The following is a 22,547-nucleotide window of genomic DNA, read 5'->3' on the forward strand; positions in this document are numbered from 1 at the left end:
TGTGGGAGCTGATGCGCAGGCTTTGGACAATGACCCGGCTCCAGACCTACACCATCAGGTCCAAGAGCTAGCTAAGAGCGTTGCTGCGCTAACCCGAACTGTGCAGTCTTTACAGGTTTCCACCCCAGGGAAGATCCAGCTGGCATCCGGACCGGAGGACATCCCATGGCGTCGACCAAGGAGGACCCCACCGGCCAGAGGAAGACCCAGTGACCGATACAGCGAGGACGGACGACCCATCTGCCGCCGCTGCAATCAACCCGGACATATGGAAAGGTACTGTTCTTTAAACGGGCACAACCTGGGGTAGAGGGCCAACCCCCAGGAAAAAGATCACCAGGCCCATCGAACTGGCGCGACAGATATGTGGGAGGACGTCCAGTCTTGCCTGTGGTACTGGATGGCATTCCCATGAGTGCCCTACTGGATACCGGGTCACAGGTCACCACCATCCCGTACGTGCTCTTCAAGCAGTACTGGAATGACTCGGATATTACCCACTACCCTGACGACGACTTGAGTATCATCGCCAGCAATGGCCAGCCCGTGCCACAGATCGGATTTAAGGAGGTGGCCCTCAAAATCGGTAGAGTCGAACTGGCCGCACAGGGACTGATCATTGTAGATATTGATAAACATGAGAGTCACCCAAAAATAACTCTAGGAACTAACGTAATTGAAAATTGTCTTGCAGAGGTGATTTTCCTTTTACAGCAGGTTGCCAAGAACGCCAGCTCCGGCGAGCAGCGGGTGCTCCAGAAAGAGATCCGGGCACTGATGCAACGGCAACAAGTGGAACTCTCCGGCGGTGAGATTGGTAGCGTAAGAATGTGTGACCCTTTTCCTATTGCCATGCCCCCAAAAAGTGAAATGATGATTTGGTGCCGGGCAGCTATTGGTCTGAGAGGAAGAGATTACCAGGCAATGGTAGAACCAGTTTACTCAGACAGTAGGCCCACCATTTTGACAGCACGGGGGGTGGTCAATGTACGCCATGGGAGGGTGCCCATTCGCATAATAAATATCGGGGAGAGGGAAGTGTACCTGCCCCGGTATGCCACGCTAGCCAAATTATATACCACTAATCAAAATTCTATACAATCTGTGGAATCCTTGCCTCCATCTCACCCGGAGGAAGGTAACGGCTCTAAGAAAGACATGGAGGACTGGTGTCAGCAACTACATTTGGGTACTGATTCCACTCCCTCACATCAGAAACAAGGAGTCTATCGGGTGGTTCAAGAGTATGAGAGAGTGTTTAGTAAACACCCGTTAGACTTCGGGCGAGTCAAGGGGGTAGAACACCGCATCCCCACGGGAGATCATCCTCCCATAAAAGAGAGGTATCGACCTGTACCCCCTGCACATTACCAACACGCCAAGGGGATGCTTAGAGACATGAAGGAGGCTGGGGTAATCCGGGATAGCTGTAGCCCCTGGGCAGCCCCACTAGTTTTAGTCAAAAAGAAAGACAACACCATGAGGATGTGTGTAGATTACCGGAAAATCAACCGTATCACACACAAGGATGCGTACCCCTTACCAAGGATAGAGGAGTCATTGGCTGCTTTAAGATCTGCTAACTTCTTCTCTACCTTGGATCTCACTAGCGGGTACTGGCAGGTTCCTGTAGCAGAGGCGGACCGGGAGAAGACCGCATTCACCACCCCGATGGGACTTAGCGAGTTCACCTGCATGCCGTTCGGACTCTGCAACGCCCCAGGAACCTTCCAACGATTAATGGAGTGCTGTCTGGGCCACAGAAACTTCGAGACGGTCCTGTTGTACCTGGACGATGTCATCGTATACTCCAAAACTTATGAGGACCACCTGAAACACCTGGCGGAGGTGTTCGAAGCTCTGGCGAGTTACGGCCTAAAGGTGAAACCCTCCAAGTGTCACCTCCTGAAACCAAAGGTGCAATACCTGGGACACGTGGTGAGCGCTGACGGAGTGGCTCCCGACCCCGATAAGATCACCGCAATTAAGGGATGGCCAAGCCCCTCCAGCGTAAAAGAAGTGCGGCAGTTCCTAGGGTTGGTAGGCTACTACCGAAGGTTTATTCCCGGTTTCACCAAAAAGGCAGCGCCTATGCAGGACCTCCTGATAGGCCAGTCCCGGAAGGCCAAGAACCAGAAGCCGCCCTTCAAATGGGAAGAGCTAGAAGAAGAGTCCTTCCGCCAGCTGAAGATGGCCCTCACGGGGGATGAAATCTTGGCGTACCCAGACTATAGCCAGCCCTTCATCCTCTACACCGACGCCAGTAACATCGGGCTAGGAGCCGTACTATCCCAGATTCAGCAGGGGAGAGAACGAGTGATCTCCTATGCCAGCCGAAAACTGCGACCCACCGAAAGGAACCCCGAGAATTACAGCTCATTTAAGCTAGAGTTCCTGGCCGTGGTATGGGCAGTCACCGAGCGCTTTAGGCATTACCTCGCTTCTTCCCGGTTCACCGTATACACGGATAACAACCCGTTGATGCACCTGGACACGGCAAGACTCGGTGCCCTGGAGCAGAGGTGGATGGCCCGTCTGTCCAACTACGAGTTCACAATCAAATACCGGGCAGGACGCTCCAATACTAACGCGGATGCCCTGTCCAGGATGCCCAACCTGCCGGACGAAGGAGAAGATCCGGAGGGACTGGAAGAAGTTGAACTCCCTGCGTTCCACCGTCATGGGACTATCCAGTATTCCCACCGGGTAAGGGGTAAACAGGCTGCTACGTTGAACCCCTTACCCCACTACAACTGGGCGGAAACGCAAGACAGCGACCCTGCCGTCCGACTGGTGAAGGAGATGCTGACTCGGCCGGAGGCTCGACTTGAACCAGACGCTCCGGAGGAAGCCAAACAACTATGGGCGGAGAAGAGTCGACTATTCCTTTACAAGGGGAAGTTGTGCCGCAGAATGGTCAACTCCCGGACGCATGAACTACTCTGGCAAGTAGTGGTGCCACGAAGAGACGCAGCCATGGTGATGGAGGCATACCACGACGGAGCTGGACACTTCGGGTGGAAAAAGCTGGAGTTCCTGCTGCGCGAGCGGTTCCACTGGGTAGGCATGAGGGGAACCATCGAGAAGTGGTGCAGAGACTGTGGCCCGTGCAATCTGAGAAGGAAGGACCGGGCCAGCCAGAAGACTCCCCTGCAGTCCATCGTCACCCGGCAACCGTTGGAACTGGTAGCCTTGGATCATGTAAAACTGACCCCAAGCAGAAGTGGCTACGTCTACGCGTTAACCATCGTGGATCATTACTCCCGGTTCTTGGTTGTCGTCCCCGTCAAGGACTTAACGGCTCAAACAGCAGCTAGAGCCTTCCAGCAGCACTTCTGCCGTCCACACGGGTACCCGGACCAAGTGCTGACGGACCAGGGACCTGCCTTTGAAGCGGAGGTCTTCCAGGAATTCTGCAATCTGTATGGCTGCCGGAAGATAAGGACGACACCCTACCATCCGCAAACTAATGGACTTTGTGAAAAAATGAACCAGGTGGTAATGGATCTGCTAAAAACATTGCCCCTGGAAGAACGCAGTCTGTGGCCTGAGAAGTTGCCCGATCTGGTGGACCTATACAACCACATCCCGGTAGGTTCCACCAACTGTACCCCGGCTTACCTAATGAGGGCGAGACCTGGTAAGTTACCTGTTGACCTGGAAATGGGAGTCCTGACACCTGAGGACACTTCACCAGAAACAGACTGGGACACAGAGAGGCAGCAGCAGTACCGGAGAGTACAAGAGAGCGTGGAGCGAAGTCTCTGTCAGGCTAGGGAAAGACAAGAGAAGACTTACAACCAGTATGCTCCCGCTGTTCCTCTGGTACCCGGAGAGCAGGTCTTGAAGAGGAAAAGACGGCTCCACAAGTTGGATGACCAGTGGGAGGAGGACCCGTACACCGTACTGCCCTCAAGCCACGAGAACCCGAAGGTCTGTACCATCAGTAAAGACGGAGGGGAAACCACAGCCATTGTATCCCGGGACCACCTGAAGAAGTGTCCCGAACAACTGAGGAACCCTGAAGAGGAACAAGAAGACCATCGACCCGTGGAAGAACGGGAAGATATGGTTAGTACCGTGCTCGGGGACTTCCCTCAGTCTTGGACTCAAGTCAATGGTGCAGTTGTGGTACCCGTACTCACCTTCCTCCAACCATCATCCCAAGAACCTACGGAGCAACGGGTAGAGCTGGAAGAACAGCCGGTCCAGGAGGCAGAAGACTCCACACAAGCAGAACAGGAGAATCAACCCTCTGCTTATAGTGAGCCTGCCGTACCCCTAGTGAGACAAAGAGCCGGTAGACAGCTGCCCAGTTTACCCTTGACAGCTCCTACACCCTGTAGTTCAGGGCCAGACAGTCAGCTCCGTAGGTCCACTCGGGCCACTAGAGGCCAGTTACCCGCACGCTGGAGAATTTAAAGTGTATAAATTGTTTTATTTATGTTTTTCTGTGTATTGTTGCTTGTGAATAATTTTGTGTTTCCAGTTGTTTTTAGGAAACCTTGGTGGATTTACCGGGAATCCTTGTATATAGTTGGAGCGTAACCCAGGATGGACTAGAGATTGTTAAGGACTCGGGGTAGGACAGACCCCTACCTGGTTACGTCTCCCTGTGTTGGTGAAATGGACACCTTTGCTTTTCTTCAAAGACTGCACCCGGTTGCGGACACGCCGCAACCATCTTATGTGTTTTTCTTATTGTGTTGTTATTGTTATACTTTGTTATGTTTTTCTAAATGTGTTTAGTCCCGGAGTACTAAATTTCACTAGGGGGGAATGTGGCACCCCAGGGGTCTGGTTTTCCACAGTAATGTAATGTTATGTCTGAGAGCAGGTGGGAGGTCCTTTGGTCAGGGATCCTGTGCATGCCACACCTCCTGCCCAGTCTGGGGAGGGGAAGAGCTTCCCCTGTAAAAACCCGGGGCTGAGGCAGGGAGAGTCAGACAAGGAGAGTGGAGACAAGAAGCAGCATAGGAAACAGCAGAGTTCCAAGGAGTCAGGGGCTGGCAGCTGCAGCGCTCGCCCTGACTAAGAAGATTCTTTACCGGACCCGGAGTCCGAGGCTGTGGGGACTAACTTCTACCCAGCAGCAGAATCCGTCAGGCAGGGGATTTCAGGTCCTCTGGCCCAGAAGCCCGAAGGCACGGTCACACGCGTGGGACCAGCACCGCCATCGTGGAGCGGAAGCCATTAGAAGGCCCCGAGTCACCGGCCATACGGGTGAGCACCACACGGTACACTCAGGGACGTGGGCTACTTACATCAGCTTCTAGCAAGGTAGCCAGAAGAGTACAGTCAGTTTGTGAGGCCTACAACTACGCCTGGCCAGGGGAGATCCCATCTGCTCAAAGACTGACCAGGCCCCGTTTGCTAGCAAGTACTCCGGGAGGGTCTATCGTTGTTACCAGTAAAGACCCTGAACTACACCGTACCGTCTCTGAGTGGTTCCTGCTACCCCCATCATCCACATCGGCTGCCCTGAGGCCATACCCCTCCCGTTGGGGGTTATACTATCACGCTGCACAATCCTACCACCGGCCTCAGCGGTCTGCCCTGCAGCAGCAGCTCCCTGGCTGCACTCAACGGGTGGCGTAGTCATCAACTGTTTACTACTAATAGACTGCCGTCTAGTTTGACTCCCTGGGCACGGACCGGGTCACCGCCACGAGACTACAACCCTCTACTGATCCGGCTCCGGGTAGGCTCCCGCATGCGCAACGCAGCGCGACACAGGCCCAGGGGCGCGTCACTATCTATCTAGCTCTCCCTCTATACTTCCTTTTGGATAAACAGACATATTAGGCAAGCATTTTGGAGCTTTCACCTAAATAACTACAGGTGGTGAGATAAGCTGCACAATATAATTGACCTTTCAGTATATTGTTGCACACACACCATCTATTTAGCAAATGCCCTTGTTATCAACAGCAGCCTTTTAAACTCACCTGAGCTAACAGGTATGTGAGCTGGTTACTCTGCTGCGCTTAAAATTTCTTTTTTGGTTTGCTACAATGCCTTTTCTGAAACGTTGTCTCCCTCTGCTGGAACACTGACTTCTTTCATTTAATGCCTGCAGACTATAAAAGAGAAACCAACCCAAAAAGTTTGGTTGATTAGTCTGTGGCATTCTTTTAAACTGTTGCTTATGGCGGTCTCTGTGAGCTTCTCAGTGACATTCAGCCATCCAGGTATCCCGCCTGCAGTAGACGGAATGTGGCAATGGAACGCTGGCTGCGCGTGTCATAATAGGCTCTGAGCCTTTATATACCTGCGCACAGCAGCAGCCACCTTCAGTCTGCTGCTGGACAGCCAGCAGCAGCAGCAGCAGCAGGAGAGGTAATTAATCAGCAACCCTCCTGCTAAGGGTAGACAGCTGCTCGTTCCACCCCCCCCCCCGCCTTAATTGGTTCTCCTCCCTTCCAACGGTGTTGAGGCGGGTGGGAACAGCCGGGGGTTGAGGGTACTGTGCTAAAAGAGGTGGAGTTATGCAGATCTAAAACGCGTGGATTGCAGCAGCAGCAAGCCGAAAAGTGCAGGCATGTGAGGGATCTAGAGGTTGACAGCATGTCTTCTTAACGGGAGTCCAGGTGGCCATCTCCACAAATGGACTTTTCAGAATCCTTGGGTGGCACCGTAGTCGGAAACCAATTCTGGTTATCGCTTCTCGGCCTTTTGGCTAAGATCAAGTGTAGTATCTGTTCTTATCAGTTTAATATCTGATACGTCCCCTATCTGGGGACCATATATTAAATGGATTTTTAGAACAGGGAGATGGAAAAAGAGCTTGCTCTGTCCACTCCACGCATTGACCTGGTATTGCAGTATCTCCAGGACCGGTGCACCCCTTCTTTAATGCAGTTTCTAAAATCAGAAAGAATTGAATTCAATGCTTTTTGTTCATTTGGCTTGTTTGTCGGATTTTGGGATGGACTCTTTGGCTTTGCTTTTCTTCTCCTCATTGGATTTTTCATGTTAAAAGTTGCAGAAGCCAGATGACAAGCTCATTTTGGTTCAACTTCAGCAACTGTGCATTGCATTGCCATGTAATGTAATGCAATGCTATCTATCTAGCTCTCCCTCTATACTTCCTTTTGGATAAACAGACATATTAGGCAAGCATTTTGGAGCTTTCACCTAAATAACTACAGGTGGTGAGATAAGCTGCACAATATAATTGACCTTTCAGTATATTGTTGCACACACACCATCTATTTAGCAAATGCCCTTGTTATCAACAGCAGCCTTTTAAACTCACCTGAGCTAACAGGTATGTGAGCTGGTTACTCTGCTGCGCTTAAAATTTCTTTTTTGGTTTGCTACAATGCCTTTTCTGAAACGTTGTCTCCCTCTGCTGGAACACTGACTTCTTTCATTTAATGCCTGCAGACTATAAAAGAGAAACCAACCCAAAAAGTTTGGTTGATTAGTCTGTGGCATTCTTTTAAACTGTTGCTTATGGCGGTCTCTGTGAGCTTCTCAGTGACATTCAGCCATCCAGGTATCCCGCCTGCAGTAGACGGAATGTGGCAATGGAACGCTGGCTGCGCGTGTCATAATAGGCTCTGAGCCTTTATATACCTGCGCACAGCAGCAGCCACCTTCAGTCTGCTGCTGGACAGCCAGCAGCAGCAGCAGCAGCAGGAGAGGTAATTAATCAGCAACCCTCCTGCTAAGGGTAGACAGCTGCTCGTTCCACCCCCCCCCCCGCCTTAATTGGTTCTCCTCCCTTCCAACGGTGTTGAGGCGGGTGGGAACAGCCGGGGGTTGAGGGTACTGTGCTAAAAGAGGTGGAGTTATGCAGATCTAAAACGCGTGGATTGCAGCAGCAGCAAGCCGAAAAGTGCAGGCATGTGAGGGATCTAGAGGTTGACAGCATGTCTTCTTAACGGGAGTCCAGGTGGCCATCTCCACAAATGGACTTTTCAGAATCCTTGGGTGGCACCGTAGTCGGAAACCAATTCTGGTTATCGCTTCTCGGCCTTTTGGCTAAGATCAAGTGTAGTATCTGTTCTTATCAGTTTAATATCTGATACGTCCCCTATCTGGGGACCATATATTAAATGGATTTTTAGAACAGGGAGATGGAAAAAGAGCTTGCTCTGTCCACTCCACGCATTGACCTGGTATTGCAGTATCTCCAGGACCGGTGCACCCCTTCTTTAATGCAGTTTCTAAAATCAGAAAGAATTGAATTCAATGCTTTTTGTTCATTTGGCTTGTTTGTCGGATTTTGGGATGGACTCTTTGGCTTTGCTTTTCTTCTCCTCATTGGATTTTTCATGTTAAAAGATGCAGAAGCCAGATGACAAGCTCATTTTGGTTCAACTTCAGCAACTGTGCATTGCATTGCCATGTAATGTAATGCAATGCTATCTATCTAGCTCTCCCTCTATACTTCCTTTTGGATAAACAGACATATTAGGCAAGCATTTTGGAGCTTTCACCTAAATAACTACAGGTGGTGAGATAAGCTGCACAATATAATTGACCTTTCAGTATATTGTTGCACACACACCATCTATTTAGCAAATGCCCTTGTTATCAACAGCAGCCTTTTAAACTCACCTGAGCTAACAGGTATGTGAGCTGGTTACTCTGCTGCGCTTAAAATTTCTTTTTTGGTTTGCTACAATGCCTTTTCTGAAACGTTGTCTCCCTCTGCTGGAACACTGACTTCTTTCATTTAATGCCTGCAGACTATAAAAGAGAAACCAACCCAAAAAGTTTGGTTGATTAGTCTGTGGCATTCTTTTAAACTGTTGCTTATGGCGGTCTCTGTGAGCTTCTCAGTGACATTCAGCCATCCAGGTATCCCGCCTGCAGTAGACGGAATGTGGCAAGGAACGCTGGCTGCGCGTGTCATAATAGGCTCTGAGCCTTTATATACCTGCGCACAGCAGCAGCCACCTTCAGTCTGCTGCTGGACAGCCAGCAGCAGCAGCAGCAGCAGGAGAGGTAATTAATCAGCAACCCTCCTGCTAAGGGTAGACAGCTGCTCGTTCCACCCCCCCCCGCCTTAATTGGTTCTCCTCCCTTCCAACGGTGTTGAGGCGGGTGGGAACAGCCGGGGGTTGAGGGTACTGTGCTAAAAGAGGTGGAGTTATGCAGATCTAAAACGCGTGGATTGCAGCAGCAGCAAGCCGAAAAGTGCAGGCATGTGAGGGATCTAGAGGTTGACAGCATGTCTTCTTAACGGGAGTCCAGGTGGCCATCTCCACAAATGGACTTTTCAGAATCCTTGGGTGGCACCGTAGTCGGAAACCAATTCTGGTTATCGCTTCTCGGCCTTTTGGCTAAGATCAAGTGTAGTATCTGTTCTTATCAGTTTAATATCTGATACGTCCCCTATCTGGGGACCATATATTAAATGGATTTTTAGAACAGGGAGATGGAAAAAGAGCTTGCTCTGTCCACTCCACGCATTGACCTGGTATTGCAGTATCTCCAGGACCGGTGCACCCCTTCTTTAATGCAGTTTCTAAAATCAGAAAGAATTGAATTCAATGCTTTTTGTTCATTTGGCTTGTTTGTCGGATTTTGGGATGGACTCTTTGGCTTTGCTTTTCTTCTCCTCATTGGATTTTTCATGTTAAAAGTTGCAGAAGCCAGATGACAAGCTCATTTTGGTTCAACTTCAGCAACTGTGCATTGCATTGCCATGTAATGTAATGCAATGCTATCTATCTAGCTCTCCCTCTATACTTCCTTTTGGATAAACAGACATATTAGGCAAGCATTTTGGAGCTTTCACCTAAATAACTACAGGTGGTGAGATAAGCTGCACAATATAATTGACCTTTCAGTATATTGTTGCACACACACCATCTATTTAGCAAATGCCCTTGTTATCAACAGCAGCCTTTTAAACTCACCTGAGCTAACAGGTATGTGAGCTGGTTACTCTGCTGCGCTTAAAATTTCTTTTTTGGTTTGCTACAATGCCTTTTCTGAAACGTTGTCTCCCTCTGCTGGAACACTGACTTCTTTCATTTAATGCCTGCAGACTATAAAAGAGAAACCAACCCAAAAAGTTTGGTTGATTAGTCTGTGGCATTCTTTTAAACTGTTGCTTATGGCGGTCTCTGTGAGCTTCTCAGTGACATTCAGCCATCCAGGTATCCCGCCTGCAGTAGACGGAATGTGGCAATGGAACGCTGGCTGCGCGTGTCATAATAGGCTCTGAGCCTTTATATACCTGCGCACAGCAGCAGCCACCTTCAGTCTGCTGCTGGACAGCCAGCAGCAGCAGCAGCAGCAGGAGAGGTAATTAATCAGCAACCCTCCTGCTAAGGGTAGACAGCTGCTCGTTCCACCCCCCCCCCCCCGCCTTAATTGGTTCTCCTCCCTTCCAACGGTGTTGAGGCGGGTGGGAACAGCCGGGGGTTGAGGGTACTGTGCTAAAAGAGGTGGAGTTATGCAGATCTAAAACGCGTGGATTGCAGCAGCAGCAAGCCGAAAAGTGCAGGCATGTGAGGGATCTAGAGGTTGACAGCATGTCTTCTTAACGGGAGTCCAGGTGGCCATCTCCACAAATGGACTTTTCAGAATCCTTGGGTGGCACCGTAGTCGGAAACCAATTCTGGTTATCGCTTCTCGGCCTTTTGGCTAAGATCAAGTGTAGTATCTGTTCTTATCAGTTTAATATCTGATACGTCCCCTATCTGGGGACCATATATTAAATGGATTTTTAGAACAGGGAGATGGAAAAAGAGCTTGCTCTGTCCACTCCACGCATTGACCTGGTATTGCAGTATCTCCAGGACCGGTGCACCCCTTCTTTAATGCAGTTTCTAAAATCAGAAAGAATTGAATTCAATGCTTTTTGTTCATTTGGCTTGTTTGTCGGATTTTGGGATGGACTCTTTGGCTTTGCTTTTCTTCTCCTCATTGGATTTTTCATGTTAAAAGTTGCAGAAGCCAGATGACAAGCTCATTTTGGTTCAACTTCAGTAACTGTGCATTGCATTGCCATGTAATGTAATGCAATGCTATCTATCTAGCTCTCCCTCTATACTTCCTTTTGGATAAACAGACATATTAGGCAAGCATTTTGGAGCTTTCACCTAAATAACTACAGGTGGTGAGATAAGCTGCACAATATAATTGACCTTTCAGTATATTGTTGCACACACACCATCTATTTAGCAAATGCCCTTGTTATCAACAGCAGCCTTTTAAACTCACCTGAGCTAACAGGTATGTGAGCTGGTTACTCTGCTGCGCTTAAAATTTCTTTTTTGGTTTGCTACAATGCCTTTTCTGAAACGTTGTCTCCCTCTGCTGGAACACTGACTTCTTTCATTTAATGCCTGCAGACTATAAAAGAGAAACCAACCCAAAAAGTTTGGTTGATTAGTCTGTGGCATTCTTTTAAACTGTTGCTTATGGCGGTCTCTGTGAGCTTCTCAGTGACATTCAGCCATCCAGGTATCCCGCCTGCAGTAGACGGAATGTGGCAATGGAACGCTGGCTGCGCGTGTCATAATAGGCTCTGAGCCTTTATATACCTGCGCACAGCAGCAGCCACCTTCAGTCTGCTGCTGGACAGCCAGCAGCAGCAGCAGCAGCAGCAGGAGAGGTAATTAATCAGCAACCCTCCTGCTAAGGGTAGACAGCTGCTCGTTCCACCCCCCCCCCCCGCCTTAATTGGTTCTCCTCTCTTCCAACGGTGTTGAGGCGGGTGGGAACAGCCGGGGGTTGAGGGTACTGTGCTAAAAGAGTTGGAGTTATGCAGATCTAAAACGCGTGGATTGCAGCAGCAGCAAGCCGAAAAGTGCAGGCATGTGAGGGATCTAGAGGTTGACAGCATGTCTTCTTAACGGGAGTCCAGGTGGCCATCTCCACAAATGGACTTTTCAGAATCCTTGGGTGGCACCGTAGTCGGAAACCAATTCTGGTTATCGCTTCTCGGCCTTTTGGCTAAGATCAAGTGTAGTATCTGTTCTTATCAGTTTAATATCTGATACGTCCCCTATCTGGGGACCATATATTAAATGGATTTTTAGAACAGGGAGATGGAAAAAGAGCTTGCTCTGTCCACTCCACGCATTGACCTGGTATTGCAGTATCTCCAGGACCGGTGCACCCCTTCTTTAATGCAGTTTCTAAAATCAGAAAGAATTGAATTCAATGCTTTTTGTTCATTTGGCTTGTTTGTCGGATTTTGGGATGGACTCTTTGGCTTTGCTTTTCTTCTCCTCATTGGATTTTTCATGTTAAAAGTTGCAGAAGCCAGATGACAAGCTCATTTTGGTTCAACTTCAGCAACTGTGCATTGCATTGCCATGCAATGTAATGCAATGCTATCTATCTAGCTCTCCCTCTATACTTCCTTTTGGATAAACAGACATATTAGGCAAGCATTTTGGAGCTTTCACCTAAATAACTACAGGTGGTGAGATAAGCTGCACAATATAATTGACCTTTCAGTATATTGTTGCACACACACCATCTATTTAGCAAATGCCCTTGTTATCAACAGCAGCCTTTTAAACTCACCTGAGCTAACAGGTATGTGAGCTGGTTACTCTGCTGCGCTTAAAATTTCTTTTTTGGTTTGCTACAATGCCTTTTCTGAAACGTTGTCTCCCTCTGCTGGAACACTGACTTCTTTCATTTAATGCCTGCAGACTATAAAAGAGAAACCAACCCAAAAAGTTTGGTTGATTAGTCTGTGGCATTCTTTTAAACTGTTGCTTATGGCGGTCTCTGTGAGCTTCTCAGTGACATTCAGCCATCCAGGTATCCCGCCTGCAGTAGACGGAATGTGGCAATGGAACGCTGGCTGCGCGTGTCATAATAGGCTCTGAGCCTTTATATACCTGCGCACAGCAGCAGCCACCTTCAGTCTGCTGCTGGACAGCCAGCAGCAGCAGCAGCAGCAGGAGAGGTAATTAATCAGCAACCCTCCTGCTAAGGGTAGACAGCTGCTCGTTCCACCCCCCCCCCCGCCTTAATTGGTTCTCCTCCCTTCCAACGGTGTTGAGGCGGGTGGGAACAGCCGGGGGTTGAGGGTACTGTGCTAAAAGAGGTGGAGTTATGCAGATCTAAAACGCGTGGATTGCAGCAGCAGCAAGCCGAAAAGTGCAGGCATGTGAGGGATCTAGAGGTTGACAGCATGTCTTCTTAACGGGAGTCCAGGTGGCCATCTCCACAAATGGACTTTTCAGAATCCTTGGGTGGCACCGTAGTCGGAAACCAATTCTGGTTATCGCTTCTCGGCCTTTTGGCTAAGATCAAGTGTAGTATCTGTTCTTATCAGTTTAATATCTGATACGTCCCCTATCTGGGGACCATATATTAAATGGATTTTTAGAACAGGGAGATGGAAAAAGAGCTTGCTCTGTCCACTCCACGCATTGACCTGGTATTGCAGTATCTCCAGGACCGGTGCACCCCTTCTTTAATGCAGTTTCTAAAATCAGAAAGAATTGAATTCAATGCTTTTTGTTCATTTGGCTTGTTTGTCGGATTTTTTGATGGACTCTTTGGCTTTGCTTTTCTTCTCCTCATTGGATTTTTCATGTTAAAAGTTGCAGAAGCCAGATGACAAGCTCATTTTGGTTCAACTTCAGCAACTGTGCATTTCATTGCCATGTAATGTAATGCAATGCTATCTATCTAGCTCTCCCTCTATACTTCCTTTTGGATAAACAGACATATTAGGCAAGCATTTTGGAGCTTTCACCTAAATAACTACAGGTGGTGAGATAAGCTGCACAATATAATTGACCTTTCAGTATATTGTTGCACACACACCATCTATTTAGCAAATGCCCTTGTTATCAACAGCAGCCTTTTAAACTCACCTGAGCTAACAGGTATGTGAGCTGGTTACTCTGCTGCGCTTAAAATTTCTTTTTTGGTTTGCTACAATGCCTTTTCTGAAACGCTGTCTCCCTCTGCTGGAACACTGACTTCTTTCATTTAATGCCTGCAGACTATAAAAGAGAAACCAACCCAAAAAGTTTGGTTGATTAGTCTGTGGCATTCTTTTAAACTGTTGCTTATGGCGGTCTCTGTGAGCTTCTCAGTGACATTCAGCCATCCAGGTATCCCGCCTGCAGTAGACGGAATGTGGCAATGGAACGCTGGCTGCGCGTGTCATAATAGGCTCTGAGCCTTTATATACCTGCGCACAGCAGCAGCCACCTTCAGTCTGCTGCTGGACAGCCAGCAGCAGCAGCAGCAGCAGGAGAGGTAATTAATCAGCAACCCTCCTGCTAAGGGTAGACAGCTGCTCGTTCCACCCCCCCCCCCCCCCGCCTTAATTGGTTCTCCTCCCTTCCAACGGTGTTGAGGCGGGTGGGAACAGCCAGGGGTTGAGGGTACTGTGCTAAAAGAGGTGGAGTTATGCAGATCTAAAACGCGTGGATTGCAGCAGCAGCAAGCCGAAAAGTGCAGGCATGTGAGGGATCTAGAGGTTGACAGCATGTCTTCTTAACGGGAGTCCAGGTGGCCATCTCCACAAATGGACTTTTCAGAATCCTTGGGTGGCACTGTAGTCGGAAACCAATTCTGGTTATCGCTTCTCGGCCTTTTGGCTAAGATCAAGTGTAGTATCTGTTCTTATTAGTTTAATATCTGATACGTCCCCTATCTGGGGACCATATATTAAATGGATTTTTAGAACAGGGAGATGGAAAAAGAGCTTGCTCTGTCCACTCCACGCATTGACCTGGTATTGCAGTATCTCCAGGACCGGTGCACCCCTTCTTTAATGCAGTTTCTAAAATCAGAAAGAATTGAATTCAATGCTTTTTGTTCATTTGGCTTGTTTGTCGGATTTTGGGATGGACTCTTTGGCTTTGCTTTTCTTCTCCTCATTGGATTTTTCATGTTAAAAGTTGCAGAAGCCAGATGACAAGCTCATTTTGGTTCAACTTCAGCAGCTGTGCATTGCATTGCCATGTAATGTAATGCAATGCTATCTATCTAGCTCTCCCTCTATACTTCCTTTTGGATAAACAGACATATTAGGTAAGCATTTTGGAGCTTTCACCTAAATAACTACAGGTGGTGAGATAAGCTGCACAATATAATTGACCTTTCAGTATATTGTTGCACACACACCATCTATTTAGCAAATGCCCTTGTTATCAACAGCAGCCTTTTAAACTCACCTGAGCTAACAGGTATGTGAGCTGGTTACTCTGCTGCGCTTAAAATTTCTTTTTTGGTTTGCTACAATGCCTTTTCTGAAACGTTGTCTCCCTCTGCTGGAACACTGACTTCTTTCATTTAATGCCTGCAGACTATAAAAGAGAAACCAACCCAAAAAGTTTGGTTGATTAGTCTGTGGCATTCTTTTAAACTGTTGCTTATGGCGGTCTCTGTGAGCTTCTCAGTGACATTCAGCCATCCAGGTATCCCGCCTGCAGTAGACGGAATGTGGCAATGGAACGCTGGCTGCGCGTGTCATAATAGGCTCTGAGCATTTATATACCTGCGCACAGCAGCAGCCACCTTCAGTCTGCTGCTGGACAGCCAGCAGCAGCAGCAGCAGCAGGAGAGGTAATTAATCAGCAACCCTCCTGCTAAGGGTAGACAGCTGCTCGTTCCACCCCCCCCCCGCCTTAATTGGTTCTCCTCCCTTCCAACAGTGTTGAGGCGGGTGGGAACAGCCGGGGGTTGAGGGTACTGTGCTAAAAGAGGTGGAGTTATGCAGATCTAAAACGCGTGGATTGCAGCAGCAGCAAGCCGAAAAGTGCAGGCATGTGAGGGATCTAGAGGTTGACAGCATGTCTTCTTAACGGGAGTCCAGGTGGCCATCTCCACAAATGGACTTTTCAGAATCCTTGGGTGGCACCGTAGTCGGAAACCAATTCTGGTTATCGCTTCTCGGCCTTTTGGCTAAGATCAAGTGTAGTATCTGTTCTTATCAGTTTAATATCTGATACGTCCCCTATCTGGGGACCATATATTAAATGGATTTTTAGAACAGGGAGATGGAAAAAGAGCTTGCTCTGTCCACTCCACGCATTGACCTGGTATTGCAGTATCTCCAGGACCGGTGCACCCCTTCTTTAATGCAGTTTCTAAAATCAGAAAGAATTGAATTCAATGCTTTTTGTTCATTTGGCTTGTTTGTCGGATTTTGGGATGGACTCTTTGGCTTTGCTTTTCTTCTCCTCATTGGATTTTTCATGTTAAAAGATGCAGAAGCCAGATGACAAGCTCATTTTGGTTCAACTTCAGCAACTGTGCATTGCATTGCCATGTAATGTAATGCAATGCTATCTATCTAGCTCTCCCTCTATACTTCCTTTTGGATAAACAGACATATTAGGCAAGCATTTTGGAGCTTTCACCTAAATAACTACAGGTGGTGAGATAAGCTGCACAATATAATTGACCTTTCAGTATATTGTTGCACACACACCATCTATTTAGCAAATGCCCTTGTTATCAACAGCAGCCTTTTAAACTCACCTGAGCTAACAGGTATGTGAGCTGGTTACTCTGCTGCGCTTAAAATTTCTTTTTTGGTTTGCTACAATGCCTTTTCTGAAACGTTGTCTCCCTCTGCTGGAACACTGACTTCTTTCATTTAATGCCTGCAGACTATAAAAGAGAAACCAACCCAAAAAGTTTGGTTGATTAGTCTGTGGCATTCTTTTAAACTGTTGCTTATGGCGGTCTCTGTGAGCTTCTCAGTGACATTCAGCCATCCAGGTATCCCGCCTGCAGTAGACGGAATGTGGCAAGGAACGCTGGCTGCGCGTGTCATAATAGGCTCTGAGCCTTTATATACCTGCGCACAGCAGCAGCCACCTTCAGTCTGCTGCTGGACAGCCAGCAGCAGCAGCAGCAGCAGGAGAGGTAATTAATCAGCAACCCTCCTGCTAAGGGTAGACAGCTGCTCGTTCCACCCCCCCCCCCGCCTTAATTGGTTCTCCTCCCTTCCAACGGTGTTGAGGCGGGTGGGAACAGCCGGGGGTTGAGGGTACTGTGCTAAAAGAGGTGGAGTTATGCAGATCTAAAACGCGTGGATTGCAGCAGCAGCAAGCCGAAAAGTGCAGGCATGTGAGGGATCTAGAGGTTGACAGCATGTCTTCTTAACGGGAGTCCAGGTGGCCATCTCCACAAATGGACTTTTCAGAATCCTTGGGTGGCACCGTAGTCGGAAACCAATTCTGGTTATCGCTTCTCGGCCTTTTGGCTAAGATCAAGTGTAGTATCTGTTCTTATCAGTTTAATATCTGATACGTCCCCTAACTGGGGACCATATATTAAATGGATTTTTAGAACAGGGAGATGGAAAAAGAGCTTGCTCTGTCCACTCCACGCATTGACCTGGTATTGCAGTATCTCCAGGACCGGTGCACCCCTTCTTTAATGCAGTTTCTAAAATCAGAAAGAATTGAATTCAATGCTTTTTGTTCATTTGGCTTGTTTGTCGGATTTTGGGATGGACTCTTTGGCTTTGCTTTTCTTCTCCTCATTGGATTTTTCATGTTAAAAGTTGCAGAAGCCAGATGACAAGCTCATTTTGGTTCAACTTCAGCAACTGTGCATTGCATTGCCATGTAATGTAATGCAATGCTATCTATCTAGCTCTCCCTCTATACTTCCTTTTGGATAAACAGACATATTAGGCAAGCATTTTGGAGCTTTCACCTAAATAACTACAGGTGGTGAGATAAGCTGCACAATATAATTGACCTTTCAGTATATTGTTGCACACACACCATCTATTTAGCAAATGCCCTTGTTATCAACAGCAGCCTTTTAAACTCACCTGAGCTAACAGGTATGTGAGCTGGTTACTCTGCTGCGCTTAAAATTTCTTTTTTGGTTTGCTACAATGCCTTTTCTGAAACGTTGTCTCCCTCTGCTGGAACACTGACTTCTTTCATTTAATGCCTGCAGACTATAAAAGAGAAACCAACCCAAAAAGTTTGGTTGATTAGTCTGTGGCATTCTTTTAAACTGTTGCTTATGGCGGTCTCTGTGAGCTTCTCAGTGACATTCAGCCATCCAGGTATCCCGCCTGCAGTAGACGGAATGTGGCAATGGAACGCTGGCTGCGCGTGTCATAATAGGCTCTGAGCCTTTATATACCTGCGCACAGCAGCAGCCACCTTCAGTCTGCTGCTGGACAGCCAGCAGCAGCAGCAGCAGCAGCAGGAGAGGTAATTAATCAGCAACCCTCCTGCTAAGGGTAGACAGCTGCTCGTTCCACCCCCCCCCCCCGCCTTAATTGGTTCTCCTCTCTTCCAACGGTGTTGAGGCGGGTGGGAACAGCCGGGGGTTGAGGGTACTGTGCTAAAAGAGTTGGAGTTATGCAGATCTAAAACGCGTGGATTGCAGCAGCAGCAAGCCGAAAAGTGCAGGCATGTGAGGGATCTAGAGGTTGACAGCATGTCTTCTTAACGGGAGTCCAGGTGGCCATCTCCACAAATGGACTTTTCAGAATCCTTGGGTGGCACCGTAGTCGGAAACCAATTCTGGTTATCGCTTCTCGGCCTTTTGGCTAAGATCAAGTGTAGTATCTTTTGAAAAGGCAGTTTTGTCCTTGGGCTGCCCTAGTAAATTGATGCATATTACACACTGGTTTGGTGCACTTGTTAGTACGCCAGGTGGCTCATAGAGTTATCTGATGGAAAACATGGCCCTCCAGGATCGAAGTCACTAGGCTGGGTAAGTGTGAGGGCTTTGGAGCAATGTGCCCCAGGAGTAGGCGCCCTGGTGGGAGTCCAAGCTTACTGGGACTGGGAACCCCAGAAAGACTTGGCTTCGTAGCACGCCGCACCTTTGCCAATCATACTTTCTGAGCAACCCCCCCTATTCCTGGCCTCCGGGCTAGGAAGGGGAATTTTTATAAACCCGGTCGGAGGTCCTGTCAGCTTTGGGCTGAGAAACCAACACAGGCTCCAGCTCCACTAGGGTGGCAGCCTAGATGGAAGCTGGGAGCACGAAAACGGCTCTTCTCCGGCTTCGGTTAGGGAGAGCATCGGAGATCCCTGACCCTCGCTGTGGCCTTCTGGCTCGGAGGGATGGGGATGGTTTATTGGGGACCCTCTCCTCCGGGAAGGGTCCACATGAATCCTCGCCTCGTGCACTGTTTTGGTGTGACTTCGGTCACATTTTTCAGTGCCTTGGATGCAGCTTCAATCAAAAAATCTGTTCTTATCAGTTTAATATCTGATACGTCCCCTATCTGGGGACCATATATTAAATGGATTTTTAGAACAGGGAGATGGAAAAAGAGCTTGCTCTGTCCACTCCATGCATTGACCTGGTATTGCAGTATCTCCAGGACCGGTGCACCCCTTCTTTAATGCAGTTTCTAAAATCAGAAAGAATTGAATTCAATGCTTTTTGTTCATTTGGCTTGTTTGTCGGATTTTGGGATGGACTCTTTGGCTTTGCTTTTCTTCTCCTCATTGGATTTTTCATGTTAAAAGTTGCAGAAGCCAGATGACAAGCTCATTTTGGTTCAACTTCAGCAACTGTGCATTGCATTGCCATGTAATGTAATGCAATGCTATCTATCTAGCTCTCCCTCTATACTTCCTTTTGGATAAACAGACATATTAGGCAAGCATTTTGGAGCTTTCACCTAAATAACTACAGGTGGTGAGATAAGCTGCACAATATAATTGACCTTTCAGTATATTGTTGCACACACACCATCTATTTAGCAAATGCCCTTGTTATCAACAGCAGCCTTTTAAACTCACCTGAGCTAACAGGTATGTGAGCTGGTTACTCTGCTGCGCTTAAAATTTCTTTTTTGGTTTGCTACAATGCCTTTTCTGAAACGTTGTCTCCCTCTGCTGGAACACTGACTTCTTTCATTTAATGCCTGCAGACTACAAAAGAGAAACCAACCCAAAAAGTTTGGTTGATTAGTCTGTGGCATTCTTTTAAACTGTTGCTTATGGCGGTCTCTGTGAGCTTCTCAGTGACATTCAGCCATCCAGGTATCCCGCCTGCAGTAGACGGAATGTGGCAATGGAACGCTGGCTGCGCGTGTCATAATAGGCTCTGAGCCTTTATATACCTGCGCACAGCAGCAGCCACCTTCAGTCTGCTGCTGGACAGCCAGCAGCAGCAGCAGCAGCAGGAGAGGTAATTAATCAGCAACCCTCCTGCTAAGGGTAGACTGCTGCTCGTTCCACCCCCCCCCCGCCTTAATTGGTTCTCCTCCCTTCCAATGGTGTTGAGGCGGGTGGGAACAGCCGGGGGTTGATGGTACTGTGCTAAAAGAGGTGGAGTTATGCAGATCTAAAACGCGTGGATTGCAGCAGCAGCAAGCCGAAAAGTGCAGGCATGTGAGGGATCTAGAGGTTGACAGCATGTCTTCTTAACGGGAGTCCAGGTGGCCATCTCCACAAATGGACTTTTCAGAATCCTTGGGTGGCACCGTAGTCGGAAACCAATTCTGGTTATCGCTTCTCGGCCTTTTGGCTAAGATCAAGTGTAGTATCTGTTCTTATCAGTTTAATATCTGATACGTCCCCTATCTGGGGACCATATATTAAATGGATTTTTAGAACAGGGAGATGGAAAAAGAGCTTGCTCTGTCCACTCCACGCATTGACCTGGTATTGCAGTATCTCCAGGACCGGTGCACCCCTTCTTTAATGCAGTTTTTAAAATCAGAAAGAATTGAATTCAATGCTTTTTGTTCATTTGGCTTGTTTGTCGGATTTTGGGATGGACTCTTTGGCTTTGCTTTTCTTCTCCTCATTGGATTTTTCATGTTAAAAGTTGCAGAAGCCAGATGACAAGCTCATTTTGGTTCAACTTCAGCAACTGTGCATTGCATTGCCATGTAATGTAATGCAATGCTATCTATCTAGCTCTCCCTCTATACTTCCTTTTGGATAAACAGACATATTAGGCAAGCATTTTGGAGCTTTCACCTAAATAACTACAGGTGGTGAGATAAGCTGCACAATATAATTGACCTTTCAGTATATTGTTGCACACACACCATCTATTTAGCAAATGCCCTTGTTATCAACAGCAGCCTTTTAAACTCACCTGAGCTAACAGGTATGTGAGCTGGTTACTCTGCTGCGCTTAAAATTTCTTTTTTGGTTTGCTACAATGCCTTTTCTGAAACGTTGTCTCCCTCTGCTGGAACACTGACTTCTTTCATTTAATGCCTGCAGACTATAAAAGAGAAACCAACCCAAAAAGTTTGGTTCATTAGTCTGTGGCATTCTTTTAAACTGTTGCTTATGGCGGTCTCTGTGAGCTTCTCAGTGACATTCAGCCATCCAGGTATCCCGCCTGCAGTAGACGGAATGTGGCAATGGAACGCTGGCTGCGCGTGTCATAATAGGCTCTGAGCCTTTATATACCTGCGCACAGCAGCAGCCACCTTCAGTCTGCTGCTGGACAGCCAGCAGCAGCAGCAGCAGGAGAGGTAATTAATCAGCAACCCTCCTGCTAAGGTTAGACAGCTGCTCGTTCCACCCCCCCCCCCCCCCGCCTTAATTGGTTCTCCTCCCTTCCAACGGTGTTGAGGCGGGTGGGAACAGCCGGGGGTTGAGGGTACTGTGCTAAAAGAGGTGGAGTTATGCAGATCTAAAACGCGTGGATTGCAGCAGCAGCAAGCCGAAAAGTGCAGGCATGTGAGGGATCTAGAGGTTGACAGCATGTCTTCTTAACGGGAGTCCAGGTGGCCATCTTCACAAATGGACTTTTCAGAATCCTTGGGTGGCACCGTAGTCGGAAACCAATTCTGGTTATCGCTTCTCGGCCTTTTGGCTAAGATCAAGTGTAGTATCTGTTCTTATCAGTTTAATATCTGATACGTCCCTTATCTGGGGACCATATATTAAATGGATTTTTAGAACAGGGAGATGGAAAAAGAGCTTGCTCTGTCCACTCCACGCATTGACCTGGTATTGCAGTATCTCCAGGACCGGTGCACCCCTTCTTTAATGCAGTTTCTAAAATCAGAAAGAATTGAATTCAATGCTTTTTGTTCATTTGGCTTGTTTGTCGGATTTTGGGATGGACTCTTTGGCTTTGCTTTTCTTCTCCTCATTGGATTTTTCATGTTAAAAGTTGCAGAAGCCAGATGACAAGCTCATTTTGGTTCAACTTCAGCAACTGTGCATTGCATTGCCATGTAATGTAATGCAATGCTATCTATCTAGCTCTCCCTCTATACTTCCTTTTGGATAAACAGACATATTAGGCAAGCATTTTGGAGCTTTCACCTAAATAACTACAGGTGGTGAGATAAGCTGCACAATATAATTGACCTTTCAGTATATTGTTGCACACACACCATCTATTTAGCAAATGCCCTTGTTATCAACAGCAGCCTTTTAAACTCACCTGTGCTAACAGGTATGTGAGCTGGTTACTCTGCTGCGCTTAAAATTTCTTTTTTGGTTTGCTACAATGCCTTTTCTGAAACGTTGTCTCCCTCTGCTGGAACACTGACTTCTTTCATTTAATGCCTGCAGACTATAAAAGATAAACCAACCCAAAAAGTTTGGTTCATTAGTCTGTGGCATTCTTTTAAACTGTTGCTTATGGCGGTCTCTGTGAGCTTCTCAGTGACATTCAGCCAT

The 22,547-nt window shown here is 47.7% G+C and overlaps 12 non-coding genes and 1 pseudogene across 12 annotated transcripts; all 13 read left to right on the forward strand.

Annotated features, from left to right (window-relative positions):
* Positions 1-6,659: 6,659 nt before the first annotated feature.
* Positions 6,660-6,850, forward strand: LOC141160671 (U2 spliceosomal RNA). Its single transcript, XR_012250426.1, has one exon. It is a non-coding gene; the product is annotated as a U2 spliceosomal RNA (small nuclear RNA).
* A 1,119-nt stretch (positions 6,851-7,969) lies between these two features.
* Positions 7,970-8,160, forward strand: LOC141160672 (U2 spliceosomal RNA). Its single transcript, XR_012250427.1, has one exon. It is a non-coding gene; the product is annotated as a U2 spliceosomal RNA (small nuclear RNA).
* A 1,116-nt stretch (positions 8,161-9,276) lies between these two features.
* Positions 9,277-9,467, forward strand: LOC141160673 (U2 spliceosomal RNA). The gene has a single exon (XR_012250428.1). It is a non-coding gene; the product is annotated as a U2 spliceosomal RNA (small nuclear RNA).
* Positions 9,468-10,588: 1,121 nt separating this feature from the next.
* LOC141160674 (U2 spliceosomal RNA) lies at positions 10,589-10,779 on the forward strand. Its single transcript, XR_012250429.1, has one exon. It is a non-coding gene; the product is annotated as a U2 spliceosomal RNA (small nuclear RNA).
* A 1,123-nt stretch (positions 10,780-11,902) lies between these two features.
* Positions 11,903-12,093, forward strand: LOC141160675 (U2 spliceosomal RNA). The gene has a single exon (XR_012250430.1). It is a non-coding gene; the product is annotated as a U2 spliceosomal RNA (small nuclear RNA).
* A 1,119-nt stretch (positions 12,094-13,212) lies between these two features.
* On the forward strand, positions 13,213-13,403 carry LOC141160676 (U2 spliceosomal RNA). Its single transcript, XR_012250431.1, has one exon. It is a non-coding gene; the product is annotated as a U2 spliceosomal RNA (small nuclear RNA).
* Positions 13,404-14,526: 1,123 nt separating this feature from the next.
* Positions 14,527-14,717, forward strand: LOC141159754 (U2 spliceosomal RNA). The gene has a single exon (XR_012249753.1). It is a non-coding gene; the product is annotated as a U2 spliceosomal RNA (small nuclear RNA).
* Positions 14,718-15,835: 1,118 nt separating this feature from the next.
* On the forward strand, positions 15,836-16,026 carry LOC141160678 (U2 spliceosomal RNA). Its single transcript, XR_012250432.1, has one exon. It is a non-coding gene; the product is annotated as a U2 spliceosomal RNA (small nuclear RNA).
* A 1,118-nt stretch (positions 16,027-17,144) lies between these two features.
* Positions 17,145-17,335, forward strand: LOC141159425 (U2 spliceosomal RNA). The gene has a single exon (XR_012249432.1). It is a non-coding gene; the product is annotated as a U2 spliceosomal RNA (small nuclear RNA).
* Positions 17,336-18,458: 1,123 nt separating this feature from the next.
* Positions 18,459-18,574, forward strand: LOC141160350 (U2 spliceosomal RNA; annotated as a pseudogene).
* A 524-nt stretch (positions 18,575-19,098) lies between these two features.
* On the forward strand, positions 19,099-19,280 carry LOC141160108 (U2 spliceosomal RNA). The gene has a single exon (XR_012250086.1). It is a non-coding gene; the product is annotated as a U2 spliceosomal RNA (small nuclear RNA).
* A 1,118-nt stretch (positions 19,281-20,398) lies between these two features.
* Positions 20,399-20,589, forward strand: LOC141160680 (U2 spliceosomal RNA). Its single transcript, XR_012250434.1, has one exon. It is a non-coding gene; the product is annotated as a U2 spliceosomal RNA (small nuclear RNA).
* A 1,120-nt stretch (positions 20,590-21,709) lies between these two features.
* LOC141159635 (U2 spliceosomal RNA) lies at positions 21,710-21,900 on the forward strand. Its single transcript, XR_012249638.1, has one exon. It is a non-coding gene; the product is annotated as a U2 spliceosomal RNA (small nuclear RNA).
* Positions 21,901-22,547: the final 647 nt, after the last annotated feature.

This window comes from Phyllobates terribilis, unplaced genomic scaffold (genome assembly GCF_046119375.1).
Source record: "Phyllobates terribilis strain yellow unplaced genomic scaffold, ASM4611937v1 Scaffold_8__6_contigs__length_399053987, whole genome shotgun sequence".
Lineage (NCBI taxonomy): Eukaryota > Metazoa > Chordata > Amphibia > Anura > Dendrobatidae > Phyllobates > Phyllobates terribilis.